This window comes from Salvelinus sp. IW2-2015, linkage group LG4q.1:29 (genome assembly GCF_002910315.2).
Source record: "Salvelinus sp. IW2-2015 linkage group LG4q.1:29, ASM291031v2, whole genome shotgun sequence".
Taxonomy (NCBI): Eukaryota; Metazoa; Chordata; class Actinopteri; order Salmoniformes; family Salmonidae; genus Salvelinus; species Salvelinus sp. IW2-2015.
In genome coordinates this window covers 45,620,560-45,632,120 of record NC_036842.1, presented here as the reverse complement: position 1 = coordinate 45,632,120, position 11,561 = coordinate 45,620,560, and the positions used below count along the sequence as shown (strand labels likewise).

General features: G+C 40.5%; 1 pseudogene; it reads left to right on the top strand.

Annotated features, from left to right (window-relative positions):
• Nucleotides 1–10,553, top strand: part of LOC111962041 (protein unc-119 homolog A-like) — a 79,019-nt pseudogene extending 68,466 nt beyond the window's left edge.
• The last annotated feature ends 1,008 nt before the right edge of the window (nt 10,554–11,561 follow it).

The following is an 11,561-nucleotide window of genomic DNA, read 5'->3' as shown; positions in this document are numbered from 1 at the left end:
TGCACAGTATTGTCTCTTATCGATGGCAGTTATGATATCGTTTAGGACCTTGAGCGTGGCTGAGGTGCACCCATGACCAGCTCTGAAACCAGATTGCATAGCGGAGAAGGTACCTTGGGATTCTAAATGGTCGGTCATCTGTTTGTTAACTTGGCTTTCAAAGACCTTAGAAAGGCAGGGTAGTATAGATATAGGTCTGTAGCAGTTTGGGTCTAGAGTGTCTCCCCCTTTGAAGAGGGAGATGACCGTGGCAGATTTCCAATCTTTGGGGATCTCAGACGATACGAAAGAGAGGTTGAACAGGCTAGTAATAGGGGTTGCAACAGTTTCGGCAGACAATTTTAGAAAGAGAGGGTCCAGATTGTCTAGCCCAGCCGATTTGTAGGGGTCCAGATTTTGCAGCTCTTTAAGAACATCAGCTATCTGGATTTGGGTGAAGGAGAAATGGGGAGGCTTGGGCGAGTTGTTGTGGGGGGTGCAGGGCAGTTGACCGGGGTAGGGGTAGGGGAAAAAATGGTTATTGAAATTCTCAATTATAGTGGATTTATCAGTGGTGACAGTATTTCCTAGCCTCAGTGCAGTGGGCAGCTAGGAGGAGGTGCTCTTATTCTCCATGGACTTTACAGTGTCCCAGAACTTTTTTGAGTTTGTGCTACAGGATGCAAATTTCTGTTTTAAAAAGCTAGCCTTAGCTTTCCTAACTGCTTGTGTATATTGGTTCCTAACTTCCCTGAAAAGTTGCATATCACGGGGGCTATTTGATGWTATTGCAGTATGCCACAGGATGTTTTCGTGCTGGTCAAGGGCAGTCAGGTCTGGAGTGAACCAAGGGCTATATCTGTTCTTGGTTCTACATTTTTTGAATGGGGCATGCTTATTTAAGATGGTGAGGAAGGCACTTTTAAAGAATAACCAGGCATCCTCTGCTGACCGTGTTTACGGATTTGGTGTTGTACCTGGTAGGTTCATTGATAATTTGTTTGAGATTGAGGGCATCACGCTTAGATTGTAGGATGGCCGGGGTGTTAAGCATGTCCCAGTTTAGGTCACCTAGCAGCACGAGCTCTGAAGATAGATGGGGGGCAATCAATTCACATATGGTGTCCAAGGCACAGCTGGGGGCAGAGGGTGGTCTATAGCAAGCGGCAACGGTGAGAGACTTTTCTGGAAAGGTGGATTTTTAAAAGTAGAAGCTCGAATTGTTTGGGCACAGACCTGGATAGTATGACAGAACTCTGCAGGCTATCTCTGCAGTAGATTACCACTYCGCCCCCTTTGGCAGTTCTATCTTGTCGGAAAAGGTTATAGTTAGGGATGGAAATTTCTGGGGTTTTGGTGGTCTTCCTAAGCCAGGATTCAGACAYGGCTAGGACATCCGGGTTGGCAGAGTGTGCTAAGGCAGTGAATAAAACAAACTTGGGGAGGAGGCTTCTAATGTTAACATGCATGAAACCAAGGCTTTTACAGTTACAGAAGTCACCAAAGCTAGGCGCGGCTAGGCCTGGATTAACCTCTACATCACCAGAGGAACTAAGGAGGAGTAGGATAAGGGTACTGCTAAAGGCTATAAGAACTGGTGATCTAGTATGTTCGGAACAGAGCGCAAAAGGAGCAGGTTTCTGTGTGCGATAGAATAGATTCAAGGTATAATGTCCAGACAAAGGTAWGGTAGGATGTGAATACAGTGGAGGTAAACCTAGGCATAGAGTGACGATGAAAGAGATATTGTCTCTAGAAACATMATTGAAACCAGGTGATGTCATTGCATGTGTGGGTGACTGGAACTGAAAGGTTGAATAAGGTATAATGAGCAGGGCTAGAGGCTCTACAGTGAAAAAATACAATAATCACTAACCAGAACAGCAATGAACAAGGAATATTGACATTAGGGAGAAGCATATGGAGCCGAGTGATCATAGGGGTCCAGTGAATAGTTAAGCTGGCTGGAGACACGGAGAATCAGACAGCTAGCGGGCCAAGGCTAGCAAGCTAGCAGAAGGGCCTTAGAGGTACGTCGCGATGGAAGAAGTCTGTTGTAGCCTCCTCATGCGGTTCCGTCGGCAGACCAGCCGTGATGGATTAGTAGGGTTCCGTGTAGTTAAGGTGCCCAGTCCAATTGGCAAAATAGGCATAGTGGCCCAAGAAATTGTCCGATAGACCTATACAGCTAACAGTCCGATGTGTTCTAGACAGCTAGCGGGCCGCGGCTAGCAGGCTAGCAGATGGGCATTCAGGGGACGTCGTTACGGAGGGGCCTGTTGCAAAAAGAACCCTCGGGCAGATTACGTCGGTAGTCCAGTCGTGATGGATTAGCAGGGCTTCGTGTAGTAAAAGGGGTCCAGGCCAATTGGCAAAAATAGGTATTGTAGCCCAAGGAGTGGCTGATGGACCTCTTCAGCAAGCTGGGAGATGGGCCTAGCATGGGCTAGCTCCAGGCTAATTGGTGCTTGCTTCGGGACAGAGATGTTAGCAACTCGGATTGCAGCTAGCTAGCTGCGATGATCCAGGTGAAAAGGTTCAGAACTTGCGGTAGGAATCCGGGGATATGGAGAGAAAATAAGTCCRGTATGCTCTGGTTTGAATTGCTTTGTGGAAACTGGCGAGAAATTTCCGAGCTAGAGGTTAGCTGATGACCGCTAGCAGTGGTTAGCTGACTACTAGCTAGTAACTAGTTAGCTGGCTAGCTTCTGTTGGGGGATTCCGGTTCGAAAGTAAAGAAAAATACTAGAAAGTAGCAGATCCATACCACATTGGGTGAGGCGGGTTGCAGGAGAGTATATTGAAGTTGAGGTTTAGGAAAAATATAAAAAAGATATGCGAAGATGTAAAAGATATACACGGGACAAGACGAGGACAAAGACGTCTGACTGCTACGCCATCTTGCATTCCTCTCCGGCAACTGGATTAGGAAGGATGCCTGTGTCTTTGTAGTGACTGGGTGGGTGTATTGATACACCATCCAAAGTGTAATGAATAACTTCACATGTTCAAAGGGATATTCAATGTCTGTTTTTATATATATTTTTAACCAATCTACCAATAGGTGCCCATCTTTGTGAGGCGTTGGAAAACGTCCTTGGTCTTTGTGGTTGAATCTGTGTTTTAAATTCACTGCTCGACTGAGGGACCTTATAGATAATTGTATATGTGGGGTACAGAGATGAGGTAGTCATTCAAAAAATCATGTTAAACTCTATTATTGCACACAATGAGTCCATGCAACTTATTACGTTACTTCTTAAGCACATTTTTCTTCCTGGACTTATTTAGGCTTGCCATAACAAAAGGGTTGAATACTTATTGACACAAGACATTTCAGCTTTTAATATTTTTAATTTTTTTTAATTTTTCACTTGGACATTGAGGGGTACTGTGTGTAGGCCATTGGAACACAATCTAACTTGAATACATTTTAAATTCAGGCTGTAACACAACAAAACATGGAAAAAGTAAAGGGGTGTGAATACTTTCTGAAGGCACTGTATAACTCTATTCCTATTCTATTCAGAGTTTAGAGAGAAAATCTAATTGGATATTAGCTATAATCCAGGCTGGTTAATGAGATGTATGTCTGTTGAATTTGAAGRAAAAAAACACCCTCACTCGGCCCCGCCCCACCTTCTCAGCCAGTCAGGATCCGCTAGTCCATTGTGGGCATGGCATACTGCATGCTTTTTATTGAACAGTATGTGCGATATAGTATGCAACGATGAGTACAAATTATGCAGTTTAAGTATGTAGTACGCTAGTATGGGTATTCGGACACAGCCACAGTGTTGTTATGTGGTGATTTTTATCTGTTTGGTAATTAAAAACCCAATAATGTTGTTGGTCCATCAGACCCGTGAACATTGTGGGAATAACAAAAACATGAACACCACACAAGGGTTACAGTTATTTTCAATTGCTAACATTCATTGGTCAAAACTGAAGTCACATTGTCAAAACTCTTCACACAGTCAGCGAAACAGAAGTGTATGTGGAAAAACTGTGAATCATTTTTCATTGCTTTCACACAAAATACATTCAATGACCACATTCTCCGAAATCCAAGAACTCTTTTCTCATTCATACTCCACCACCTGCTCAACTATATATTTGCAGCACGTTTTCAAATGCTAATACACTGTTTGCAAAACTGTTAAAAACACATTCAAAACAGAATGATGGCAAATGTCGTGCATTTCTGCAGCAACCAGATTGAAACATAGAAAATCTCACAAAAATATTTAATCGTTCCAAACACAACTGATTGCAATTTCATCTGAAGCCTACCCAAGTGTCCTTTTTTTAGTCTCGTTACCAAACAGACAAAAGAGTACGGCTTCGGGATGATTTAGTTTGGAAACATGGATCAAGGAAGACAGGTTAGTGGGGAAAGAAGAGTGGCAGGGAGAGGGAAGACCAAGAGCGGTGGTCTCTGATGAGATAAGGGGCACAATTATTGACCATGTTGAAAACCATGGTCTCTCTTTGACAGAGGCCGGTTTAAGGGTGCAGCCAAATCTGCAGCGTTCAACAGTTGCATCTATAGTACGAATTTTCCGGCAAAACAAGAGGTGAGATGTGCATCCTTCAATGATAATTTAACTACATATTACAGTAAAATACAGTATGTTCACATTTTTGTTCAGTATGTTCACCCCCGCTAAACACTAGTCTCAACCTCAACAGTGAAGAGGTGACTCTGGGATGCTGGCATTCTAGGCAGAGTAAAAAAAAAAAACTATATATCAGACTGGCCAATAAAAATAAAATATTAAATGGGCAAAAGAACACAGACACTGGACAGATGAACTCTGCCCAGAAGGCCAGCATCCCGGAGTCGCCTCTTCACTGTTGACGTTGAGACTGGTGTTTTACGGGTACTATTTAATGACGCTGCCAGTTGAGGACTTGCGAGGCATCTGTTTCTCAAACTAGACACTCTAACGTATTTGTCTTCTTGCTCAGTTGTGCACCGGGGCCTCCCACTCCTCTTTCTATTCTGGTTAGAGACAGTTTGCGCTGTTCTGTGAAGGGAGAAGTACACAGTGTTGTACGAGATCTTCAGTTTCTTGGCAATTTCTCGCATGGAATAGCATTAATTTCTCAGAACAAGAATAGACTGACGAGTTTCAGAGGAAAGTTCTTTGTTTCTAGCCATTTTGAGCCTGTAATTGAACCCACAAATGCTGAAGTCTCAGATAATCAACTAGTCTAAAGAAGGCCCGTTTTATTGCTTCTTTAATCAGAACAACAGTTTTCAGCTGTGCTAACATAATTGCAAAATGGGTTTTCTAATGGTCAATTATCCTTTTAAAATGATAAACTTGGATTATCTAACACAACGTGTCATTGGAACACAGGAGTGATGGTTGCTGATAATGGGTCTCTGTATGCCTATGTAGATATTCCATAAACAAATCTTCTGTTTCCAGCTACAATAGTCATTTACAACATTAACAATGTCTACACTGTATTTCTGATCAATTTGATGTTATTTCAAAAACAAGGACATTTCTAGGAAATCCCAAACTTTTGAACGGTAGTGTACTTTAGTACAGATAATAAAGTGAAAAGGTGTTATTCTTATTCTATAATGAAATACTGATTTATGTGAAAAACCATTCACACTTCAAAGAGAAAAGTCCATCATTTATGTAATGCTCCCTGTTGTTAGTGTTTAAGGTCAGTGTGTTATGAGTGACAATGTATGCTTTCTGAGTCAGAATTGTTGCCAGTGTTATGGTCGAACGAGCTTATTCTGAGACATGTACAGTATGAAGTGTTTTGGTGGTTTGAGTGAGTTTTAGAGGTGAGATTAACTGTTTGGCCAAGATGCATGTTGGTAATGCAGACTGTGTGAAGAGTTTTGAAAAAAGTCGCTTCAGTATTGACCGATGCTTGTTAGCAATTGAAAAAAAACAAATATATATAACGTGTTGTGTCTCTGTCGCTCCCTGCAGTGCGAGAGATGATCCTGCACCCGTACAAGACACAGTCCGACAGTTTCTACTTTGTGGACAACAAGCTGGTGATGCACAACAAGGCAGACTACTCCTACAGTGGCGGCCCATAGAGGATGGAGGACCAACCAGGCTCCTGCAGACAGACAGACAGAGGGACCATGTTTCTCAGTGGCACTGTTAACAACCCACTGATCCCATGCTCTCATCCTCCCTCTCAGCCCTATGGAAAAGCCACAGACACACCACTGAAGAGACCCAACTCGAACCCAGTTGCTGTGTGTGTGTGTGTGTGTGTGTGTGTGTGTGTGTGTGTGTNTGTGTGTGTGTGTGTGTGTGTGTGTGTGTGTGTGTGTGTGTATGTGTGTGTGTAGCTTGTCTGTCAGAGCCTGGGAACACATGCACAAACACACACAAAGCGACAGAGGCAATAAGACCAGCAAGTTTCTGTATAGGACCAGTAGAGGCTAGAGAAGAAATGTGTGTGTGTATATTAAACGTCTCTGTATATTTATTCTGTGAATGTGTGTACAAGTCTGTATGTTTGTTGTGACTGTGTGTGCGCGCACGCGTGCATGAATATATGTGTCTGTCAGTGTGTACAACATGTGAGTCTAAAACTTTATAAAATGAGTTAACTGATTTTGAAAGGTTTTTCAGTTATACTCTTCGTCCATCACAATAACTCAGTTATACTGCATAATATCATATGACTGGTAAATATACATAGATTTGACATCACATGTCATGGTAAATCACAGGTAAATATACATCTACATTTCACTYTATATTTTATGTTTATCAACAATAGGGAATTTTTATGGAACTTTATGGACAGAGGACTTTCCAAATACATTTAAAACTAGTTAATTTGGTACAGTGCCTTCAGAAAGTTTTCACAACCCTTGACCTTTTCCACATTTTGTTGTGTTACAGCCTAAATTTTAAATTGATTACATTTAGATTTTGTGTCACTGGCCCACACACAATACCCCATAATGTCAAAGTGGAATTATGTTTTTATAAAATTTTTACAAATGAATAACCCTTTTGTTATGGCAAGCCCAAATATGTTCAGGAGTAAAAAATGTCTTAACAAGTCACATTAGTTGCATGGACTCTTTGTGCAATACTAATATTTAACATTATTTTTGAATGACTACCTCATCTCTGTACCCCACACATACAATTATCTGTAAGGTCCCTCAGTCGAGCAGTGCATTTCAACCACAAAGACCAGGGAGGTTTTCCAATGCCTCGCAAATAAGGGCACCTATTGGTAGATTGATTAAAAAATACAAAAAGCAGATATTGAATATTCATTTGAGCATGGTGAAGTTATTAATTACACTTCAGATGGTGTATTTTTTAACCTTTATTTAACTAGGCAAGTCAGTTAAGAGCAAATTCTTATTTTCAATGACAGCCTAGGAACAATGCGTAAACTGACTTGTTCAGTAATTATTTTTTTTACCTTGTCAGCTTGTGTGATTTGATCTTGCAACCTTTCAGTTGTTAGTCCAACACTCTAACCACTAGGCTACCTGCCACCCTGCACCATGTATCAATACACCCAGCCACTACAAAGATACAGGCTTCCTTCCTAACTCAGTTGCCGGAGAGGATAGAAACCGCTCCGGGATTTCCCCATGAGGCCAATTGTCACGGTCGTTTAAAGGAGTGGACCAAGGCGCAGCGTGATTTGCATCCATTCTTCTATTTATTAAACGAAGAACACTTAACAAACTTACAAAACAACAAAACGAAACGTGAAGCCAACGTAGTGCTCACAGGCAACTAAACAAGGACAACATAGAACACCAGACATAGAAGGCCCACCCAAACTCACGCCCTGACCAACCAAAATAGAGACATAAAAAGGATCTCTACGGTCAGGGCGTGACACCAATGGTGACTTTAAAACAGTTACAGAGTTTAATGGCTGTGATAGGAGAAAATGGAGGATGCATCAACAACATTGTAGTTACTCCACAATACTAACCTAATTGACAGAGTGAAAAGAAGGAAGCCTGTACAGAATATAAATATTCCAAAAGATGCATCTTGTTTGCAACAAGGCACTAAAGTAATTCTGCAAAAAATGTGGCAACGCAATTAACTTTTTGTCATGAATACAAAGCGTTATGTTTGGGGCAAATTCAATACAACACATTACTGAGTACCACTCCATATTTTCATGCATAGGGGTGGAGGTATCATGTTATGGGTATACTTGTAATCATTAAGTACTGAGGAGTTTTTCATGATTAAAAAGAACAGTCAAAATCCTAGAGGAAAACCTGTTTCGGTCTGCTTTCCTCCAGACACTGGGAGATGAATTCACCTTTCAGCAGGACAATAACCTAAAACACAAGGCGAAATATACACTTGAGTTGCTTACCAAGACGACATTGAATGTTCCAGAGTGGCCTAGTTATATTTGTGACTTAAATCGACTTGAAAATGGCTATGTAGCAATGATCATCATCCAACTTGACAGAGCTTGAAGAATTTGTGCAAATATTTTACAATCGAGGAGTGCAGAGCTCTTAGAGACTTAACTAGAAAGATACAGCTGTAATCACTGCCAAAGGTGATTCTAACATGTATTGACTAAGTGGTGTGAATACTTATGTAAATTAGATATTTCTGTTTTTCTTTTTCAATAAATTTGCAAACATTTCTAAAAACATGTTTTCCCTTTGTCATTATCGGGTATTGTGTGTAGATGGGTGAGAGAAAAAAAATATTGAATCCATTTTGAATTCAGGCTGAAACTCAACAAAATGTGGAATAAGACTAGGGGTATGAACACTTTCTGAAGTCACTATATAAGATAGCCAATAGATTGGTAGTGTATCCATTCAAAACACAATTATTATATTTACCATATGTACAGTACCAGACAAAAGTTTGGACACACCTACTCATTCCAGGGTTTTCCAGTATTTTTACTATTTTCTACATTGTGTAATATTAGCGAAGAAATCAAAACTATTAAATAACACACATGGAATCATGTAGTACCTAAGTAAGAAGAATAGACTTGCTTGCGCCAAGAAACACGAGCAATGGACATTAGACCGATGGAAATCTGTCCTTTGGTCTGATGAGTCCAAATTTGAGATTTTTGGTTCCAACCGCCATGTTTTTGTGAGACGCAGAGTAGGTGAACAGATTATCACTGCATGTGTGCTTCCCACCGTGAAGCATGGAGGAAGAGGTGAGATGGTGTGGGGGTGCTTTGCTGGTGACACTGTCTGTGATTTATATAGAATTCAAGGCACACTTAACCAGCATGGCTACCACAACATTCTTCAGCAATACGCCATCCCATCTGGTTTGCGCTTAGTGGGACTATCATTTGTTTTTCAACACAACAATGACCCAACACACCTACAGGCTTTGTAAGGGCTATTTGACCAAGAAGGAGAGAGATGGAGTGCTGCATCAGATGACCTGGCCTCCACAATCACCCGACCTCAAAGCAATTGAGCTGGTTTGGGATGAGTTGGACCGCAGAGTGAAGGACAGCAGCCAACAAGTGCTCAGCATGTGTTGGATCTCCTTCAAGACTGTTGGAAAAGCATTTCAGGTGAAGCTGGTTGAGAGAATGCCAAGAGTGTGCGAAGCTGTCATCAAGGCAAAGGGTGGCTACTTTGAAGAATCTAAAATCTAAAATATATTTTGATTTGTTTAACACTTTTTTGGTTACTACATGATTCCATATGTGTTATTTCATAGTTTATGTCTTCACTATTATTCTAGTGTAGAAAATAGTAAAGTAAAGAAAAACCCTTGAATGAGTAGGTGTGTCAAACTTTTGACTGGTACTGTATATCAAGTATTTTGCACTGTTCCTTAGCAATCATTTAATTAAAGCACAACACCTTAGTTTATCCATTGTCATCATGGGAGAAAAACTAACATTTTACAACGTTACCATACCAGCAGACCTGTCCAGTCAGTCTTTGTTTTCACACATTTGTGTTAGGTTTTGTAAATGTTACAACTGTGTTATTATCAGCACTATGACATTGGGGCTAGTTCAGGGCTTCAGGATTTTCCTTTCAGGTAATTTAGAAAATCACTTTGAGAATGTTCAGAAGTTTCTTTGTTATGAAACGTATTGCAAAAGGATTCATATGTAGCAAATATTTTGGATACTTTTTTCCCTCTTTCTTTCTCTTTCATTCTTTGCACATCTGTATTATCTGAGTTCCTCTTACTCTCTTTTTTTGTCTTTCCCACATCTCTCCGTTCCTCCTCTCTCTCTCTCTCTCTCTGCCTCTGTCCCTCTCTCTCTGCCTCTCCCTCCCTCTCACTCTCTCCCACTGTCCCGACATCCATCTCGGTCTCTCACGTTTCCCTCCTCTCTTTCTATCAGAAACACATTCCAGTGTGTTAAGCGGCATACAGGTGTCATGTTCCCCCAGTAAGATAAAATGGATGAACTGGAATGACCACGTTAGTGAAACAAGTTCAACAGATTTTGTGATTCATTCATGTAACATGATTTAGAAAATTAACTGATAAATATGTAATGTTTTTGACCATTCTATTGCCAGTCTGGGTGAACCAAAAATAAATAAAGTTTTCCGTGAATTTGTTTAATAATTATTTTAAAAAATGATTACAGGTTTTGTGTGTGCGTGTGCATGCGCACATGCGTGTATAGTGTATCTGTATTTGTAGCTGAAGTTGAAAGTCAAAGTTATGTGACCTGTCTGCACAGATTCTCAAGATACAGTACAGTACCTCTAGATACAGTAAATAAATGTGATGTAAACATCTCTGAGCAAAGAGCAGAGTTTGCAGTGTTACTTGATTAAAAATAAACAAGAGCATGAATGGTATATTATATACAACATATTCATTTTATTTATTAATTTGACAGGGACAACCCAGCAAACCAAAATTGGTTCTGTGAAAGTTCCCAGAAAATAGTTCTCATAACACAAAATCTGTTTGCCTGATGTTGCAAGAACGTTCCCAGAACGTTGCTCTCACGTTTTGTAGTGGCAGTATGTTCTAAAAGCATTACTGGTGTTATAACATTACCTGGAAACCCAATGACAACATCTGTGGTGGTTATCACAACATTTGAGTGAATTTTAGGAGAATATTCCCAAATATATTTAATTGAAACATTTTCTGAAAAACAACAATGTTTTGTTATCAAAAACATTTTCCTAATGTCACAACTAATGTTCTGGGACTGTTCCCGGTTTTCTGGGAATGCAAATCAATCAACATTTCTGTAAATGTGCCAGATTTAGACTTCTGGCTAGTTTTCAACTGTAGTTCCTGGGCAGATCGATATACACTGCTCAAAAAAATAAAGGGAACACTTAAACCACACAATGTAACTCCAAGTCAATCACACTTCTGTGAAATCAAACTGTCCACTTAGGAAGCAACACTGATTGACAATAAATTTCACATGCTGTTGTGCAAATGGAATAGACAAAAGGTGGAATTATAGGCAATTAGCAAGACACCCCCAATAAAGGAGTGGTTCTGCAGGTGGTGACCACAGACCACTTCTCAGTTCCTATGCTTCCTGGCTGATGTTTTGGTCACTTTTGAATGCTGGCGGTGCTTTCACTCTAG